Consider the following 20415-nt stretch of genomic DNA (forward strand, 5'->3'; position numbering starts at 1 on the left):
TCTTTTTAAAGGTATCATCTCTTAGGTCCATGGGTGTGCTAAATGCCAAAAATATTGTTGCCTAGACATAGGCCATTTATACTCCTAAGACAGTCATTTTCCTAATAATAAGTTAACTGGTACATTTAATTCCGGGCTGGAGAGCAAGGTTACCAGGAGAGATGTATGTATGCAATTTCCAGCTTCCTTCAATAGTCATGGGAAAATGTGCAGCAACCACATCTATCACATTCCAAATACATAGTATTTCTTATGGCTACTTCTGGTAAATGCCCTCCCTTAGAAGGGTGAGGGACTCAACAAAACCCATGAGCCTTGTTTATATTTGTCCCATGGTCCAAGTACAGAATTTTGATATACCTTTTGGTTCTAAACCATCAGTAAAGCTGTTAATAATGGCTTTATAAAAGATTAATCTAGTTCAGACTGGTATATAACTAATCATTATAAAGAATATTAATAAAAAACTGCATGGACTAAAACTACATTCACTCATATGCACACTCAGGATGCCAAAGACATGGGACTAACCTAAGCGAGCCTCACAGGTATTTGTCGATTGTCTCACCCTTCTACGATAGGGCAGTTTACCAGAGCAGCCATGAGAAATATATTTGGAACACAGCAGATTCGTTTGCTGCAGGTTTCCCTGTAACTACTGAAGGAAGCTGGAAATTGTACACCCACACCTCTCTACTGGTAACCTTGCCCTACATTCCACACTTTGTAACCGCAAATACAGAGGCAGACAAGATAAGCTGTACCAAAACGTAACAAGTAAGACCACTGGATCTGCAATGACAGGAAGTCATTAACATACGTTATTAAGGCAGGCAAGCAGAATGGATTAACAATGTCACAATATGTTCACCTTGAAAATATGGCAGAACTTCATTCTCAGTTCCTGTAAGTTCAATCACAGTTCCTCGTCTTTCATTACTTCCTCTCCTAAGATTATCACCATTTGCTTTGTGTTCTGTAAACCACCCCTTCTGCTCCTTCTGACTTTAAAAGTCTTTTTTAATGGAAGAAAGAAACTAATATGTTACTAATATGAGAATCCAAAAGAAGTTTCTAAACTCTAAATTGCATATCGTCAAATCTCAACTACATACCAGTTAAGCTAGCTCAATTCATATGGGCAGAATGATCAACCAAATGCTTTAATAACTTACCTAGAGATGAAGTAGCAGTGCAATATAATTCATATTTGGGGAGAATCATGTAAATTTATTAATATATTACAGGCATACAAAAGAGCAAATATGCGTGGCATGTGAATGAGACGAAGAACCAACTTGTTCATACGAAAAAAGACTGAATGAGTCACTATCATTTTGGAGTCGCTGCTTGGATAGAATCTGGATTAAAGGTGGAAAACAAAACAAAACAAACATACAATGGACACTTCTTGGGATGAATAAATATAAACAGCAGGATCAAGAATATTCATTCTTACGTAAGTTATTTAGAAGAATGGTAGCATAATTAAATTTTCAAGTCTACAGATGGCTTGAGTCTCTTATAAATTAGGAAAATACTGATTTGAGAAAAATGAACTGCAAAATTATGTAACAGGGTAAATAAGGGCAAATGGTAGTTTCACCTTAAACTGGCAAAGTTTAGGTATATACTCAGGGAAACACCACACAAATTCATTTGGTTATGGATTTTAAATGTCATTTTCAACCTAGGAATCACCATACAGGTCCGGTAAGTCACACTCTTATTTGGCAATTACATTCAAAAAAAAAAAAAAAAAAAAAAAAAAAACCACTAATGGTAGAAAAAAAAGTGATTTCTCCTTTCTATTCGTGTCATATAACCAAAGACAAGTAGTAAAGTGTAAAGATCTCAGTACTAAGGAACTAAAGGCTTGTGTTTAATGCACCCAGTCTGCCACTTAATAGCTCTGTACCCTTGGGCAAGTAACTGAACCTCTCTCAGCCTCCATTTCCTTACCTGTAAAAATGTGAGATCAATGAGACAAATTTGCAAGCTCTCAGTCAGGTCTATTCTAGAATATTTACATAGCTCAAAGTTAAAAACAGAAAATCTATTTAATTAGATTTTGGCTAAAACATAGTAAATGGTAGTTTGACGCTTTTCCACATAAAATGGTAAATTTTCAGAAAAAAATGAAATCGCCGAATAGTCAGGAAATCTAATGATACATGAGGAAAAAGTATTAGTTGCTTATGAGGACATCTGTCAATTCACCTCACAAATTATGAAACAACACTTTTCATAGAACCTTCAATTTATGCTGAAAAATTCTGATTTAAATAAATTCTGCTAAATTTAGTACAGTAAGTATAAAGAATTTCTGGGAGGCAGGAAAAATGGAAACGTTTGGCATATAGTACCAGTATTTCCTATCACTAGTAAGATTTCACTCAGAGCTTCCTCATTTCACCTGACTCAGAAGGTGCTAGCATTCCCCATAACTGGCTCAGTGAATGCATATCAAAAGAACTGACAGGAGGTTCCTTGTAAAACACCGTTTTTTAAACACATCATCCCCCAAACCTGTGCTTTCCACAAAAAGTTAAACTCTAAAAAAAAAAAAGAGAAAAAAAAATAGGACTACTTTAGTTTATTAAAATCATGGGGTGCTTCTGGATTCTTAAGTGCCATTTGGAAAGAAAAAGGCATTTCATATTAGACTACTGATCCTTTCCAGAGTATTTTTACCATAACTCTGTAATACAGTCAAGAAATTACCACATTAGCTAGATAGTAAGACTTGGCGTCTCCTAAGAACTATAATCATGTGCTATAGCACTGGGAAGAACGTCGTGGAGGATGAAAGGGAGGGGGGCAGGTCGGCAAATACAGAGCACAGACTGCGAATGCTTGTAAGGAGCTACCTTTTCAAAAAATCAGGAGAAATGTCCAAATTTAATTTCAAAGCTTATACCTACTGAAATACTGCCAAGAACCGTCATATGTATACTTGAGCAAGCTAACTGAGCAAGCAGCCTTGAAAAATTAAATCAGGAGGCATTACAATAGACAGAATGAAATGCATGTTTTCAGAGCAGCAGTTTAGAAAAAGCTGTATAAATAGCTGTTAGGATGACATAGCTTATGTCATCCTTCAAAAATAAAACCTGCAATTAAATTTGCACATCAAGTCATCCTTGAAGCTCATATGTTACCAATAAGTAGGGGTGGCAGAGGGCACTTAAATCAGACACAGTCATAGAAAGAGAAGCCATTACAGCAAAGCTTCAACGAGATCCGAAGCTATTGTCACAGTGATACACTGATATGAAATTTCCAGAGGCTATATCCATTTTAAAAGCAATTTAACTTCTTTGAATATCACTGGACTAGAGTTTGCACAAGCAGAAGAATATGTAACTATACAGCCTTTGGCTGAAATGTTAAATACAATGAAAGTTAAGCCTGGTTGGGCAAAATATTAAGAATTACTTTCAAGTTTATTTTCAGTGAATAAAATACTGATCCTCCAAACCAATTCTTAATCTTTGTTTAGTTTGCAGTTTTAAGCCCTTTCGATGACGATTCTAACACTAGTATCTAATTCCTTTGTATTCGGGACATGGGGTATGGAAAACAGAGTCAATAAACTTATGTCACAGGTGAAATGTGATGGTCAAAAGAGCCATGGATTCGAAACCGAAAAGTTTAACTTTTTCCCCGGCTCTACAATTTAGTCCCATGACCTTAAGCAAATCATTAATGTAGGCCATAGAATATAGCTGTAAACAACTCAGGTTCATATGTAAAACTAGCACACATACCAGTGCTGTTACTTAACAGCTGTATGACTTTGGCCAACTGACTCCGCTAAGTCTGTTTGTTTGTCTACAATATGAAAATAATAGTATATTCTTCAGAGACACTGAATTTATAATAATAATTTATAATAATGCATGTAAAGAGCACAGCATAGTGTAAAAAAGTGGTTAAGTAATGAACAGTTAGCTTAAAAAACACCACTGCTTCTCTTGAGTTTTCTTTACCTTTTAAGTAACCTACTTTGGATGTTGTCTCAGAATAATTTCCTGTACTTCATGTTGTCTTGATCAGGTCATTGATTACTTAAGAAAACTGAGTTTTCTCCATTTTAAAAGAATTTTGTTCACAAGTAGGTAATCCTCTGTATTTGCCTTTAAAATCTTTTTTTCACTTTGGTTAGATAATTAAGTATTATTTTATAGTCATCTATGATCCTATTTAGTCAACTATCCAAACCTTTTGGTAGTTTTGACAAAATTCCCAGTCTTTTCGAGAGATGATTAAGTTTCCCAGAGGGCCCTTGGAAAATCTCAAAGGATTTGTCTCTCCTCTTATAGAAGAGAGAAGTTAATATAATTAGGTTTATTTGGTATGGTAGATTACATGAGAAAGATGTCAGGTAAGAAGTGTGATAAACACTCACCGGTTACATGCTTATGGATACATCTTATTAATAATATAGGTATTCTAGAAGTTGTACAAAGTTCACAGAAACTTGTCAATACTCTGTCCAGTTATCTTAAATTGTTGTATACCACAGAAATAACTAAATTTTCCTTTCAAACCGACTCTCACCAGAATTTTAACCATGACTATTTCTAAGTCTTCTGTCATCCACAGAGTTACTGAAAGTGTTTACAATCATCTACTATGAGAATGCTCCATGATGGAGTCACTTGAAAAACTCTGAGACTATGCCACTGGATTGGGTAAGAAATTCCAGAACTACTGAAGAAACTGATGGATCCATAAACCTGTTAACCAAAGATTAAGCAAAATAAGAATTAATTACAAGGGACTGAATGAACTGATGTGGGTGATTACAACTTTTATTTGAAGCAGCACTTTTGCTGTATTTTTCAGATTTAAGGAAACCTTTTCCTCTTTTCTCATGAGCTATCTATAACTCAAAGCAATTTGGTAACTTATATTTTTGTAAACAGAATTGAAGACACTGATCTTTTCTCCCTACCTCATCCCTTCAGAATTTGAGAACTCTTAGTGAGTAGTCTTATTTTCATGGCAATATAATTATTTGCATAAGTTCAGTAAGAGTCTGTCCTTCTTGCAACAGGACACCATTGTAAACATTGGTTATATCGGAAAGATTTTGACTGGAGTGCCATATTTGAGACTGATATGCACAGAATCCGGTATGACTGGACAGCTTTAATGAACTAAGGTTGACTTTAAGGAGCCAATGCTTATAAATCTTCCCTTCTAAAAACTGCCTAGTAGCTTGCTTATAGGATCTCTGCCTGATTGGTAAGTAAGGAAGGTCACTTCCTAGCTGATCTAGGAACCTCAGGATATTCGGGGGACCTCAAGAAGAGAGGAATTTACCCACATCTGTTAGTGTTGCAGGCAAAATCTGACAGGGAGTCATTGGCTTGGTCTCCTAGCCTCAAGAGGCTTTCCAAAGTCCGATCTGAGATTCCTCATTAGAAGTTCCAGCAAAGATTACTTTAACAAAAAAAAAGCATATATGGCCAATCATTCTTCTTGCTGCATTGATATAAATAATCAGGCCAAATTAATGAAACGAGACTTATTTTGCAAACAAATCGGTCTTACTTAAATTATCTTTGATAAAAATGGGGGGGCGACTACAGACACAAAAATTAAGTTTCAATGGAAAACTAGAGCACACCCCCACAGGTATTAAATTCTAGTCCCCTTCACTGTCTTTAAGGTTTTGTTACCTACTTATAAAGCGCCAGATCCTGATTTCTTCTAGTCTCCTCCAACATCTAGCTACAATTCTCCAAACTAATGTTTCCAATTTTTCTCCCACCATTCTGACTTGGCATCACTAAAAATTAAAACTGCCTCTTTCCTAAAGCCCTGCAAGTTGAAGCTGGACAACTTGATGTCATCAAGAAATCACCACAACAGCTCATGGTGGACAACCTTCGTGCCTGTTGCTATGTGAGCCACTCAGAAAGTTCACCAGAGCACCGGATGATTACCACCAGAGACATTCGAACTACAAACCAGGAAAACCTGCCAGATTACTACCATCTGCCCTCACCCCATCTAAAGATGCTTTGAGTCAAATACCTATAAATATTCTTGATGACTGACTGCCCTCTGGACTCAAAAACCATGTTTATGGTTTGTTCTAACCATTAACCGTTAACCTTTTTCTTTTCTTTTGTCTCCACAGAAATGTCCAGGACGGAGAAACCGGTTCAAAAGGCTATGGGATAGTCCACTAAATCATTTTCTAGACCAAGAAAGTTCTTGAGAAGTTTCGGACAGGGGAGCGAGTGACATGGTTCAGGACATACTACCCCTGAAATATGGCACCTTGGCAAATTGAATATTTTAAGGTAAAGGGGTTTGAGAAAATGGCAAAAGTAGGACAGTCATTCTGACTTTCCCCGGCCCTTCTCTCCTGAAACAGGTCACAAAATCCTCATGTGAGAGGAAGAAAGGAATATCCTTATCTCTGAAGACAAAGGGACACTGAGAAGAGTCAGAGCGAACAGGCCTCGCTAAGTTTCCCCCAGTTTACTATACTTACTCCATACTCTTTGTTCTAGCATATTCCTCCATGACTGGCCACTCTTCATTAAACCTAGATAAAAATACTCAGGACTCCTTCATTTCTTTATGAAGGCTCCTCCCTCATGAAAACTTTTATTACATAAGTCTGTATTCTTTTCTCCTATTAATCTCTGTCAGTTTAATTTGCAGATCTAGCCAGAGACCCTAAGAGGATTGAGGTAAACTTTTTCCTCCCCTACCCTCCACAGATGCTATACTTCGCTCTCACCAAAACTGTATGTAGATCACTTATAAAAATCTATCCCAGTTTGACAGAGAAATTTTTTTAATATAATTCTTAGTTTAACAGTGATCCCTCATTAAAACCCTTTGCCCGTAACTTCAAATTTTTCTTGCTGATTTTTCACCTTTTTCTTTTAGATCAACGGGATTCATTCTGTTAGTTGTCAGAATGGATTTTTTATTGTGTATATAAGGCATAAACATACATAACATTTTTCCTCCAAACCAAAATAAACATGTACCTTGCACTTATGTTGTCAGTGTCAAGTTCTGACTTAGAAAACATAATGTAGACCTATTCTATATCTATATCTTCAACAAAAGAAAAAGGGTAGTAGGTTAGGTCTTTCAGTACTCTCAATAATGTCGGACATTATTCCTTAAAGTAACAACCACATTTGTGTTTCTTTTTATAAAACTGATACATGTGACAATATTTTCTATATATCTGCCTAGATTATTCTAATTATATTTATTTTTTAAAGATGTATTTATTTATTTGAGAGAGAGAATTCATGGGGGGGTGGAGACCAGAGGGAGAGGGAAAGAGTGAATCTCGAGCAGACTCCAGGACGAGTGTAGAGCCCGATTCCTCGATCCCAGGACCCTGAGATCAAGACCTGGGCCAAAATCAAGAGTCACACACTTAACCAACTGCACCACCCAGGCACCCCTATTCTAGTTACATTTAATCCAAAACCAAAAGTGCCTGTTGGGTAACTCCCAAGTTAAGATCATTTTACACATTAACCTAATGCCACCTTTTCCATCTTAAAGAGGGCACACCTTAATTTTTACTGCAAACACAAACTTCCGTTTTTAAGATAACCAATATGTTAAGTATGCTAGTATTAAAGCATCACTTCATTTATGTAAGGATGCCTGTTGTCATTCTTAATTTCCCATTGACCTTGAGTATTACAGTATTCATTCACATAACAGAAAAGTTCTATGGCTTCTTAATAAGAAAGCAAACTATAACCCATGAGTCAGTCAGTCCCTAAGGCTTATGAACTTTCAGAACTTGATGTCAAAATCTAATCCACATCTCAGACTCCCAGGATAAATTGTGCACTTAACATATAAGGTATATTTCAAATACCACCAAAAAGTCTCCATTAATTGATTTCAACAGTAGGGAAGACTAAGATGCAGAAAGAACAAGACGGCTTTTCTGACCGTTAGTAAATTTTGTCAAAATTTTTCTATATCTTTAAATATAGAAATTAATTCATATCAACTATAATACTATTTTAAAATTTGGCTGCTATGGTATAGTACGTACATATTAAATTGTAGCTTACATGGATTTTCAGTAGATTTTTACACAGTTCTTTTAGAAAGACACATACATATGCACAACCCCCAAATGGATTCTCCTGGCATTGCTCCATTTTGCAAAGGGGCTTGTTTACAGACAACTCAGTAACTGCGAGTAATAGATACTGTTTCATTGTTAAAAACCTATCAGTCCTCAAGGTTTCCCAGCCCCAAATTAAAATAGCATAAGATGCATTAAAACCATGAGTCTTCAATTTACATCATTTTGATTCATTTAACAATGAAATAAAATGCAGTATCAAAACAGAAGATCACCTAGGTATTCTGTCAGGGAACATTAGAAATATCTACTTTGTTTAACCTCAGGAGCAAACAGTGTTCTGCATTCAATTAGGATACCACAGCCCAGGGATCTATGCCAATAAATTAAGGTAAGTGAGCAGATCTACTTACCTGCTAGATTTCTAAACCAATTTGTATTCTTTTATGGAGGCTGTCAGTAATTATAGCAGCAACGCGCTTCATCTCTACCACTAACTGCATGAACTGAAATCACTCAGAGTGTGTGTACGCACACATTCTATGGTTTACACAGCACTTTCACTTACACTATTCTTCTTAATTTTTGTACTTTTGTTACCTTATCAAAAATTATACAATGGGGTTACACTAGTGATTCTTAGTCATACGGTGCCCCAACCACTACTCGGTACTGACCTTGGACGTCAGACCTGCAGAAATCTCATTGCAACAGCCCTGATTCACCACCAAAGGACAGAGAGATGGATGAGGGGGAAAAAATACAAATGAGGGGAAAAATATGAATTTTAAAAATTCATAAGCTCTGTCAACAGTATCTTAAACATTGTTGGAAGCTCGTCTCATGCAGTATTGAAGGGGAAAGGAAAACTTTTCCTTTGTCCCCTCCCAGTTTCTTCGGTCTAATAATTAAATTGACATAAAACAGACAACAGGAGAATAACGAAATTAACTCGTAAGTATGGAAGCTCATAGAAATAAGAGTTTCAAAGAAGTAACTGGAGGGGTACCTGGGTGGCTCAGTCGTTAAGCGTCTGCCTTTGGCTCAGGGCGTGATCCCGGAGTTCTAGGATCGAGCCCCACATCAGGCTCCTCCGCTGGAAGCCTGCTTCTCCCTCTCCCACACCCCTGCTTGTGTTCCCTCTCTCACTGGCTGTCTCTATCTCTGTCAAATGAATAAATAAAATCTTAAAAAAAAAAAAAGAAGTAACTGGAAACAGGCAGCTTTTATTTCTTTTAGACAAAGAAAGAATATATTTGTGAGGAAATGCTAAGACAAAGTGGTTTGGGCTTGGGGTAGGAAATTAGTAAAGAAGTAGTAACAAGGATTGTTTATACAGCCTTCTCAGACTTGAATTCTCTCTCTTTGGCAATAAGGATGCTTTTTACCCTCCAGGTGCAGGGAGGGTACCCTTCAGATGGGGAATTTATTTCCTGCTTTCAGAGGGAGAGAAGAGAGTCAGTGTCCTTCTTGCATGGGCTATTTCTTAAGTGACTTTAATTCACAATAATCAATATGCCAAAGCAGTATATTTTGGGGCAGCCTGCCCTGAATCCATCAGTAGGCTGACTGGTTCATTAAAAATATAGAATTCTCCCTTTAGGTTATGCTAGAGATATAAATACACACACAAAATAGAGTTTGCCCTTTAGGTTAATCTGTATGACATATCTACATACGCATACTAAAAGCACACAAGTAACACAGGTATATGTATAAACGCTGAACACAGCATAAGTCTAATGAAATCATACTTTATGTATAAACAAAAGATCAGAAGACTTTAATATGATAGCCAGTGAGGAGTCAGTCGATCATGAAAACTGAATAAATAGAAAGGTTTCAGGAAGCAAATTGCCACTTCTTTTCCAGTAAGGATAGAAAGGCTTTGTGGGGAGTTTAATACCTGAAGATAATTCCACGACAAAAATTAAAGAGCCTGATAAAGCAAGGATTGTTTCTTTCACATGAAAGACAAGTTGAAAAAGAATACAAGCAGAAAAACAGCAAGAAACAAGAGAGATCCTTGTCAAGGATCATAGACTGATGGGTTTGGGGAGGGGACTAAGAACCTATAGGATGTAAAATTCAGTCCCTGTGGTTTGCAGGAAAAAACAGCTTAAAAACAAATCACCTGGAGAAGGCAGCAGGGCTCAGAATTCAAATATGTGCCAAAGTCCAGGAAAAGAACTAGAACAAAAGTTCTACAGTGATACGTGCCAGGTGGATTTATGAAAAACAGTCAAGAGGGAAGTGCCAGGTTTTGTCCAAAGCCTGTTTGTCTCTGGAGTGACAGCAAAGAGTGCAGAGAAATGCATATGTATGTATATACGTACATATGCACACACAGGATGCTCTCTTGCTGGACGCGTTAGTGATACAGTAGGCATTCCTCCAAACGGTGAAATGGTAATAAGAGGCAGGTTTTGAAGTGACAGTGTAAAGCTTTATCTTTCAATTTATTTAATATAAGTTGGTGATTAATTATCCTGCCTCTCCTTGCCTCCTAAAAGAACAAATAAATAAATAAAAATCTACTGAGTGCCTATTATGTAGTGTGTACATTAGGTGTAAATGAAATCACATAGTCGTCCTAGGAGCAGAAATGATTATAACTGTATTAATGATGCAGAAGTAAAAGAAAGAGAGAAAAAGCTCTTCAATTCAAAAGGAGAACCATTTGATTACTGAGAGTTACGGGTTAGAGAGGATATAACATGACCAGAACTAATTTAAACTTTGTTGCATATAGGACTCCTCAGATTTAAATTATTAAATAAATAAGAAAGACTGTAATTCAGTAAGTGATATTGTTGTCAGGGTTTGAAATTTACTAACTCTCTTAGATCATCATTCCACTCGAGAAATCTTAAGAGTTAAATCTGAATTATACACAAGTAACTAGTTTTATTGTTTTCATCTCACAAGGACTGTGGCATCTGGGGTTCTCGCAGTTTCCCTGGCTGACTGACCTTCTGACACCTAAAGCTGTACAGAGCTGGGTTTGCTATAGGAGCACGGACCCCAAGTAGGAAATTCTCATTATATTCAGTTTGGCCATTTGGAAAACGTGTGTGTGTGTGTGTGTGTGTGTGTGTGTGTGTGTACACAGATGTATCTCCAAATCAAATCACTACCCCCAATTCATTGTTCTGCTTGTATTCACCCCTCCTCATTCTTGTGTTATATTTTAAACCTAACTGAAACGCCTTAACATTTCTTTTAATGTCTATAGAAACCTACAGGTTTCTGACAGCTGATTCCCTGCCACAGCTTATATAAATACAGTAAAGCAAAATATATGCCACATATGCTATGGTGCCTCAGTAAAATTAAGAATGGACAAGCCTAGTTTCTTTATCATGATGTTTCTGTTGGTTTTCTTCTACCCCCCCCCATAATGCTTCAAAAAGTGATAAAAAGTTTACAACTGCATTACAGGATAATAATTCCCCACCAGCTCTGATTGCAATGGAAAAGTTTAAAACTGTGAAATGGGTAAACTCCTGCTAGTTAGCACGAAAGGAAATAATCAACAGATTAAAAGCATTGATGTAGCTAATTCTTAGTAATGACAGGCTTTGCATTCTAACTACTTACTTTTTAGTGATGGAAATTTAACTGTTGCCCTAAGTGTGGGCAACTGGTAGTAAGAAAACACAGGTGACCCTAACCTGAAAGAATCATGCCAACCATAGAACTAAGCAGACTATTCATCCCCATGGTAATAACTCTTAAAACAGACACAGAAGCCAATTCATAGATTCTATTTTCAAAGCAAGGCGCGATTTGGGGGTGTATATATGTATATAATTTATATAGTGTCTTGTGCCAAACCAATAACAGTCCAAGAGATCAAGCTTAGAGAAAGGACAGCAGTGGCCCTTTTAATAATATTGACTGCTAACGCATGGAAAGGTAATCTGTTCCTCAGGCGAAGAACCATAGAGGATGTTACAAAAACACAACAATAATCAGGAACATTCTCCCAGGTGCTGAGTCATTAATTGAACTTGAAAGGTCAGGCATTTCTCAGAACAGCATCATATCTGAGGAAAGCATATACTTTCTGCGTGAAAATACAAGTCTGATATTTACGCTTTGTGACTTGAATACAAAAGAACATTACAAATCTAAGACTTTATACTTGTACTATTTTTTTTTTTGTACCTACTTCCTTTCACTGTTCCCCGAAGCCCTGCTTTTGAGCCCTTGGCTTTGCAGGTGGCTCTTGTAAGGGAACTCGGGTTTGTCCACATTTGCAGATTTGTTAAGATTCCTCTGCCCCATATTTATTGGGCCTCTTACCAGACATAAAATGGATCCCAGGCTTATAGATTTGAGGTGGACCTGGAGATGTGCCTCCCAGATACCCCTTCAAGGAACGACTTATTGGGGCACGTGGGTGGCTCAGTGGGTTAAGCGTCTGCCTTTGGCTCAGGTCATTGTCCCACGGTCCTGAGCGTGGGGGGGGGGGTGCTGCTTCTCCCTCTGTTCTCCCCCCTGCCCCCCGCTCATGCTCACTCTCATTCCTCACTCCTGCTCTCTTTCTCATAAATAAAATCTTAAAAAAAAAAGGAATGTTTTTTTTTGCCCCAGCTGCTGGCAGTACAGTCAGCAGACAGCCTTGAGCAATCAGCCTTTTGAGGGACGGCCTCAGGGCAGCAAGCTACCCCACTGAAGGTCACATCCTTCCCAGGGAGGCCCACAACCAATGAGTGATCAAGGTGAGGGTATGGATACTTCGCCATTTCAGTCCAATGCAGGACAACGTTCACAGGCCATTTTTGCTCCGAAACTCAGGGTGATGTCAGGAGTCTGTGTCATTGGTCCTACAATGTAACCTGACTTCTCCCCCTGCCTACTCATGCCATATCTAAGATTTTAAACAAGCTTTACTGAAAACAGTCAAAGACATGATTTCCAGAAATGAAGCACAATATATTTTGGTATCAAGCTTTGGGAACAAAATATTTAAGCCAATAAAAATATGCTAAAAAACGCAATCAAAAAAATAAAAAGACAAGCCATGGCCTGGAATATTTATAAATCATCTTTCTTTTAACATTTCTTTCTTTCAAGGTAAGTGTACTGGTGACAAATTCCCAATGCAGTATTGTCCTTGTTTTGTTTCAGAGAATCTTTATGTCTCTTTCACTTTTGAGGGATAATTTCAGGGATACAGAATTCTAGTTTGGTGGTTGGAGGTTTGGTTTTCCCATAACTTTAAATATCTCACTTTGTATTCTCCTCGTGCCTACATGGTTTTTGAAGAGAAGACCAGCGTAATTCCTCTATAAATGAGCTACTTTGTGTGCTGGTAGCCACTCTTAAGAGTAAACGCACAGCTTCCCCTCTAGCACTTGATTCCATAGTGCCAGTTTAATTTAACCAATACGTATTCCAAACACTGAGCTAGGTACCTGGAGATGATCTCAAAAATACAGATTCGATAAGATAAATTGGAACTAGGCTGTTCATGTCTACAGGGAGCTTAGAAACTCAGGGGCTTTAAGACAGAACATTCTGTTTAGTCAATGAAACTATGAAGTTTTTGAGGGCAGGGACTTTATCTTTATTGTGGCCTAATACCACTCAACCTTCTTTATATTTGCTTCCTGGGCTACTAAGGAGAATTACAAACTTGACAATCAGACATTCTATAAATCTCTATCAGTCTTAGTTGGTCTTTGACTGTTGGCCATCAACACTTTCTATCTTTTTGGTTCCACAATATATTCCCCATAGTAACCATATTCTCAAGTTACAATTACAGCATGCTCCTTTTCCATCACCCTTCCTCAGAAAATAATTACACTTCCCATGTAACTAAAAAAATAGAAACAAACCACATGACCTCCTTATCCACATGTAAATAAGAATCTTTTTTTAAGAAAATCTTTAATAGCACAAAAGATCTATTAGATGTTAAGTATTGTTTTAAAAAATGGATTCACAAATGACAAGCTTGCATATGACATTTCAATATTCCATTTACTCATTTCAGAAATGCATCTCAGGCAGAAAGTTCAGTCAACAATATATCTTACAGTATCTTAAAGGCGTGTCTTTATATCATCTGGAAATAAATCGTTTTTGGATAGAAAAATCAAAATGTTCTGGGCAACTGTTATCCAAGTTTTTCACTGATTTAATCAAACTCCCTAAACAGAATCTTTGTCCTCTTGAAATATTTATTCTCTTTTCAAAATATTTTAAGGGTTAAATTCAGAATATAAAACTTTACGATAAACTCATCACCATTTTAAATGTTTCACTCACTCAGGCCTTTTTCACCTCATGCGAACTTCACACTAAAGATTCAAAGAGCTAGAGTATTTTCCAAATAGAAACATCTTTTTTCTAGTATTTTTGCATAAAAACGATTTCATTGCATTCTGTGTAAGCGTCAGTGATTTCAATTATCCCTAAACGGACAGCAAGAAGTCACTTAATGTCCTGTTACCTAACCCCTTCAGCCTGTATGCTCACACTCTAAAATGAAAAACAGAAAATAAAGTATGCCAGTGTGTAGGCAAAAGGAAGCTGAATGATTAATCACTATATATTTCTGTTCTTTAAAATCTGATTTTGGGGGCACCTGGGTGGCTCAGTCGGATAAGCATCTGCCTTCGGCTCGGGTCACAATCCTAGGGTCCTGGGATCAAGTCCCACATCAGGCTCCCTGCTCAGTGAGGAGTGTGCTTCTCCTTCTCCCTCTGTGCTCTCTCTCTCTCAAATAAATAAAATCTTTAAAAAAAATAAAATAAAACCTGATTTTGTAGAATTTTTTCATCATATCCATAAAACAGAAATACACACTGAAAAGGTAAATGTTTTAAGTGCTTAATACTTTTTTGTGTGTTGTTTTTGCAAAGATAAACAGTTTAAATAACTGCCTACTTCCGAGAGCAACTAAATCCAGTTAAACAGTGCATTTCAGAAAACTCTAACACTAGTCGCAGAAACAGCTAAGTAAAGACCAATTAACTCATCTCAGTAACTTCAGTCAGACATGCTGAACTATCTCTAAGCTTGGACTTTCTCATGTTAATGAAGATGGTGAGTGTATCAGAGAATCCACAATTATACACAACTTCAACAAGAGACCTGATTTGTCAACACCACATTCCATTACAAGCTCACCTATACGTAATTCCCTTTGGGCTTTACGTCATAATCGTGACAATGATGACAACAAATTGAGGGAGGAGGATAAATCAGCAATGACAATAATTACCTAAGCACATATTTGGTCTCCATACCACACTGGCCACTTTCTTTCTTTTCTTTTTTTTTTTTTTTTAAGATTTATTTATAGACAGAGAAAGAGCTTGGGGGGAGCAGTGGGAGAAGGAGAGAGAGAATTTCAATTAGACTCCCCACTGAGCACAAGGCCAGATGCAGCCTCAATCTCACAACCCTGAGATCATAACCTGAGCCAAAATCAAGAGTCAGAGGCTTCACTGACTGAGCCACCCAGGCGCCACCATACTGGGCACCTTCTAGAAGTATGCTATCTCCTTTAATCCTCACAATTCTACAATGTCAGGAACACTATACCCATTTTACAACCATGAAGTGTGAGGCTCAAGAGGATGCATGCCCCGAATTTTACAAATGGTAGATGGTGAAGACCGTGAACAGACCCTCTCCTCCAGCCTACACCCGCCATCTAAAAAGAAAAGCAACTGGTAAAAGCCCTCTACAATTATGTTTCCTTAGACTGGTCAATTATTTTGGGGGGGAAACCAAAGAAATGACTTATAAACGGAATGGAATAAGCCACTTGTTTACTAAGTAAGAAACAAAAATACAAAAGAATATGCCTTGCAATTGTATTAAGAGAACACAAAAGTAGTTGCTGGATGACTCAGCCAAACAATAAATTAGAGGTGAAAGCAGCAGCAGGAGAATTAAAGCTGTTGAGCTGGCACTGGAGATTAAAAGACAGGTCCCTGATTGCTGGGAAGGGCCTTGAACACCACCCCCTCAGTCACTCCACAAAGAACTGAATAAGTCCATTGTGTGAGAAAAACACCACATTTTCTTCTGGACTAAGACACAGAGATAGCAGCAGCAGCGTCTGACCAAAGATGACCATCACCTAGCTACAGAGTCATGACCACCACACAGAATCAGTAGCGCCTGAAGACAGAGTGCAGGAAGACGGGACTCTTACTACCATTTTACCGATTTACCACTATCTTTCTCTCCCAAGATATGAGTAAATTACTCTCAAAACATAGTTACTAGAAAGAAATGCAGTAATCACATTTGCTAAATAGTATCCTGGCACCTTTGAAAAGCCTCAAGGTACAATTTGGGAGACCCAGAACAAAAGATTATGTGTAAAAACTTAAGCCCAAAAAGAGGTAAGACATGACATGTGTGGGGTGAGTTGAAGAAAAACAAGAGAAATAAAGGACGTTAAGAAGACAAACGAAACAAACAAAAACTGATGGAGTGAGAACAAAGACCATTCAGTTTTACTCAGGCCTCGTACACTAAGGCGTCCAGATGAATGGCTGAAACTCCAGGGAGGAGAAAAATCAGAACTAGATGTTTTTCCCACAGCAAGAAAGTAAAATACTGAATATAAAAGTATTGAAAAGATGTAACAGGTTTTCTTTTTTTTTTTTTTTTTTAAGATTTTATTTATTTGTCAGAGAGAGAGCGTAAGCAGGGGGACTGGCAAGCAGGAGGAGAAGCAGAGTCTCTGCTGAGCAAGGAAGGAGCCTGACACAGGACTCGATCCCAGGACCTGAGAGATCATGACCTGAGCCAAAGGCAGACACTTAAGCAACTGAGCCACCCAGGTGTCCCAATGTAACAGGTTTTCAATAGAAAATACGTTTTTCGTAATCCACAGATTGATAATTCCTTCAAATACGTCCTCTTATGTAAATAAATGTTTAGTTCTAAAAATGCCAATACTTTCAGAGCCATGTAATTGGTTTGGCTCTCTTTCCTCTGCCACTTCTTCCTCCTAGTACTTTCCCCTCTTCTTTTGTGCTCACCAGTTCTCTCAGAAACAATATATAAGATGGCGCAGTCTTCCTACCATTCCACTGGTTAGGCTACAGTTACATTCAAAAACGTCATACTTACACAGATTCTCTGCATATGTAACTGTTAATTTCCATTTAATTCACTGACAGTTCACAGTATTAATACCTCCACCTTACATTTTTCTTAATATAAAGACACTTACATATCCATGATCTCAATTTAGTCTCACAACATGTAATCTGGAAGGTAAGCAGAGTCAATAGCCCCATTATTCCCATTTTAAAAATAGGCAAACTGACCCAAAGAAGTCAGGTAACCAGGACGAGACATGAAGGTGGGGGGAGCTCCAGCCAGATTCACGCTAACAGCATTTCATGGATAACTGCAGTATTTCTCAGAATACATGCAAATGCCAAAATTTCCTAAGAAACAGCAGATGGCTTTCAATGTCTTAATTTTTCTACAAATGGACTCACCTCAAAAATGAAAATGTGCTCCAATTCTTATGCTTCTACTTTAGTCCACTGAGAGCTGTGTTAGAGATGGTCTGTGGATAAAAATACGTGAATAAAAATAAAATTTCATTTTGAAGCACAGTAGGAAAGCAGTAGCTGTTTTTGCTTAACACTTATATTTGTTCTCTTTTACTTAAATTGTTTGTTCTCTTTTTATGTAGATTAAAAATTATATGGACGGAAAAGATAAAGAGGAAAGAAGTCATACAGGATCAAATATGGTGATGAGCACACTAACATACCATCTGATTTAATCCTTGCAGTAACTCTTAGAAGTACTTCACTTCTAAACAAACTAAAATTCTAAGACTTATACTAGGATCTGAACATACCAATGCCTCAGAGGTACTTTATTTTGCATCTTTTCACATTTATCTAGCATTTCACAAACTATATATAGCATAGGCATATTCAATTTTTTCCTATATGTAGTTAGACCTGTACATTCAGCTCAGGGTCTATAAATACACATAGTTACCTAGGTATTTAAAATGCAGACCCACGCTATGAGTGCATGTTATTAAATGACATACGTGCGTACCTAACAATATCGTAATATATATTGTGAATAGGCACCTATCCATTAGATAGTTAAAGAACCCATACGTGTCACAATTTTGTAAAAGTTAAATAACAAGACAAAGAGTCTGTGCTTTAAATAAAAAACGGTCACTAAAAAAATAAATTAAATTAAAAAAACTTAAAAACGATCACTAATACCATATAATGCTTAAGAGCTACTAATTGCAGTATGGACTTCTTTGTCATATGACTAATAGCAATGAAAAGGACTCTGGAATACAGGAGCTTGAATCTGAATCCCAACTCTATAACAGCATGGAAATACTGAAGATCAGACTTCATTCTTCTGTTCAGATCCTCATATAACATAATCTCACTTGCCTAGAGGCCACACATCAATGACAACCTCAGCAATGTCCTAGAGTAAATTAAAAAGTTACATGGCTAGTTAAATAGATGCCACATAGTCTATGTGCTAAACTTCTCCATTTTATTCAGATGCCTTCAAGCTCAGCTTAGATCTTTTAAAATCTCATTTTAGAAAAAGGTCAAATGAAGTTGGTAATCAAATCAATCCACGGCAGGTTAGAAGCACTGGTCAGATGCATTAAATCTGAATTTGGGGAGCTATGGTTGCTAGAGGTAGCAGAAAGAAATGACAGCAGAAAGAAACTGGTAGATTATAATAACAAGAGAAATATGACATACAATGGGAAGAACACATTCATAAAGCATCCTGAGAATATCTGGTATAGAACCATAGGACCATGTACTATATTACACCCATATTACAATCCAAATAAAGAGTATGCACAGTGACAAATTATATTCGATGTAAGAAGACAAGAAATTGATACTTGAAAGAAAAATTACCATCTTAATAGTTTAAAAATAAATTTAAAAAATTCTAATAGTTTAAGAATTATACTTTAACTCATGAAGCAGATAGCTAGGAAATGCACTTTTTTGTGAATCTGAAAAGCGCATTACTAGGCAAACCTGATAAATGAGAGGCTAATGTAGTTAACGGAGCAAATATTGGGGAACAAGGCCACGTAATTAAAACCGAGCACTATATTAGATACAACAGTGGGAAGTCTCTCCCCTCATAAAGTTCACAGTTCAATAGAAAACGCCACCATAGGGGCGCCTGGGTGGCACAGCGGTTAAGCGTCTGCCTTCGGCTCAGGGCGTGATCTCGGCGTTCTGGGATCGAGCCCCACATCAGGCTCCTCTGCTGTGAGCCTGCTTCTTCCTCTCCCACTCCCCCTGCTGTGTTCCCTCTCTCGCTGGCTGTCTCTCTGTCAAATAAATAAATAAAATCTTAAAAAAAAAAAAGAAAAGAAAACGCCACCACATATATACATAAATTTTAATACTATTTAGTTGTATAATAGAGATACAAGTAAGAGACATAATATCTGGTTGTCTCTCTTTTTATGATGTTATCAACTGCTGATGTGCAATGCCTAGACTCTTTAATTCAGTAAGGGCTATAAGTGTGACTTAAAGAAGGCTGGAACATATAAAGTACAAGAGAAAAGATATATCAAAATAAAACTCTGTAACTCGAATTAAAAATGAGCATCAGAAATTCCCTCCCTCCTCCTTTTTACTGTAATAGCAAAGAAAACTACTGACAACAGTTAACACATATTGAGAACATTTATTATGTTCTAGGTTCTGCTCTCAGAGCCTAACATGTATGAACACATTCAATCCTCAACGACAACCCTATGATGAAGATTCTATTATTATCTTGGTTTAAAAAATAAGAAAATGGAGGCACGCGGATGGTAATTTGCCCCAAGCTACACTAGCTAAGAAACAAAATTTAAATACAGGAAGTCTGGCTTCAGAATCCATGCTTTTCACCACTAGATACCTAAGAGCGAACTAAATGCCTATTGAGGTACTGTCTCATAGAATGTATACTTCTCAAAGCATCACACATTTTTTAAAAGATATTATCAGGGGTGCCTCGGCAGCTCAGTTGGGTAAATTATTGTGTGATGAATCCTGTTAAGTGAGAAACACTTGTATTCAACACAAAAAGGTAAAAAGAACAGAGGCTTTGAAATTCAATTTTTTTTAAAGATTTTATTTATTTATTTGACAGAGACAGCCAGCGAGAGAGGGAACACAAGCAGGGGGAGTGGGAGAGGAAGAAGCAGGCTCCCAGCGGAGGAGCCTGATGTGGGGCTCAATCCCAGAACGCTGGGATCATGCCCTGAGCCGAAGGCAGACACTTAACGACTGTGCCAC

At 37.3% G+C, this 20415-nt stretch overlaps 1 protein-coding gene across 5 annotated transcripts in view; it reads right to left on the bottom strand.

The window, feature by feature from the left end:
• EPS8 (epidermal growth factor receptor pathway substrate 8) overlaps positions 1–20415 on the bottom strand; it is a 174553-nt gene that overhangs the window by 101334 nt on the left and 52804 nt on the right. For 3 of the 5 annotated variants that reach the window (XM_057318903.1, XM_057318902.1, XM_044385213.3), the window contains one exon: positions 17590–17660. The exons of the other annotated variants lie outside the window; for them this stretch is intronic. The gene's annotated coding sequence lies outside the window, so the exon portion shown is untranslated. Of the gene's footprint in view, positions 1–17589; positions 17661–20415 lie in introns of those variants that run through there. 5 annotated transcript variants of the gene reach the window in all.

The sequence above is a fragment of the Ursus arctos genome, unplaced genomic scaffold (genome assembly GCF_023065955.2).
Source record: "Ursus arctos isolate Adak ecotype North America unplaced genomic scaffold, UrsArc2.0 scaffold_26, whole genome shotgun sequence".
NCBI classification, from domain to species: Eukaryota; Metazoa; Chordata; class Mammalia; order Carnivora; family Ursidae; genus Ursus; species Ursus arctos.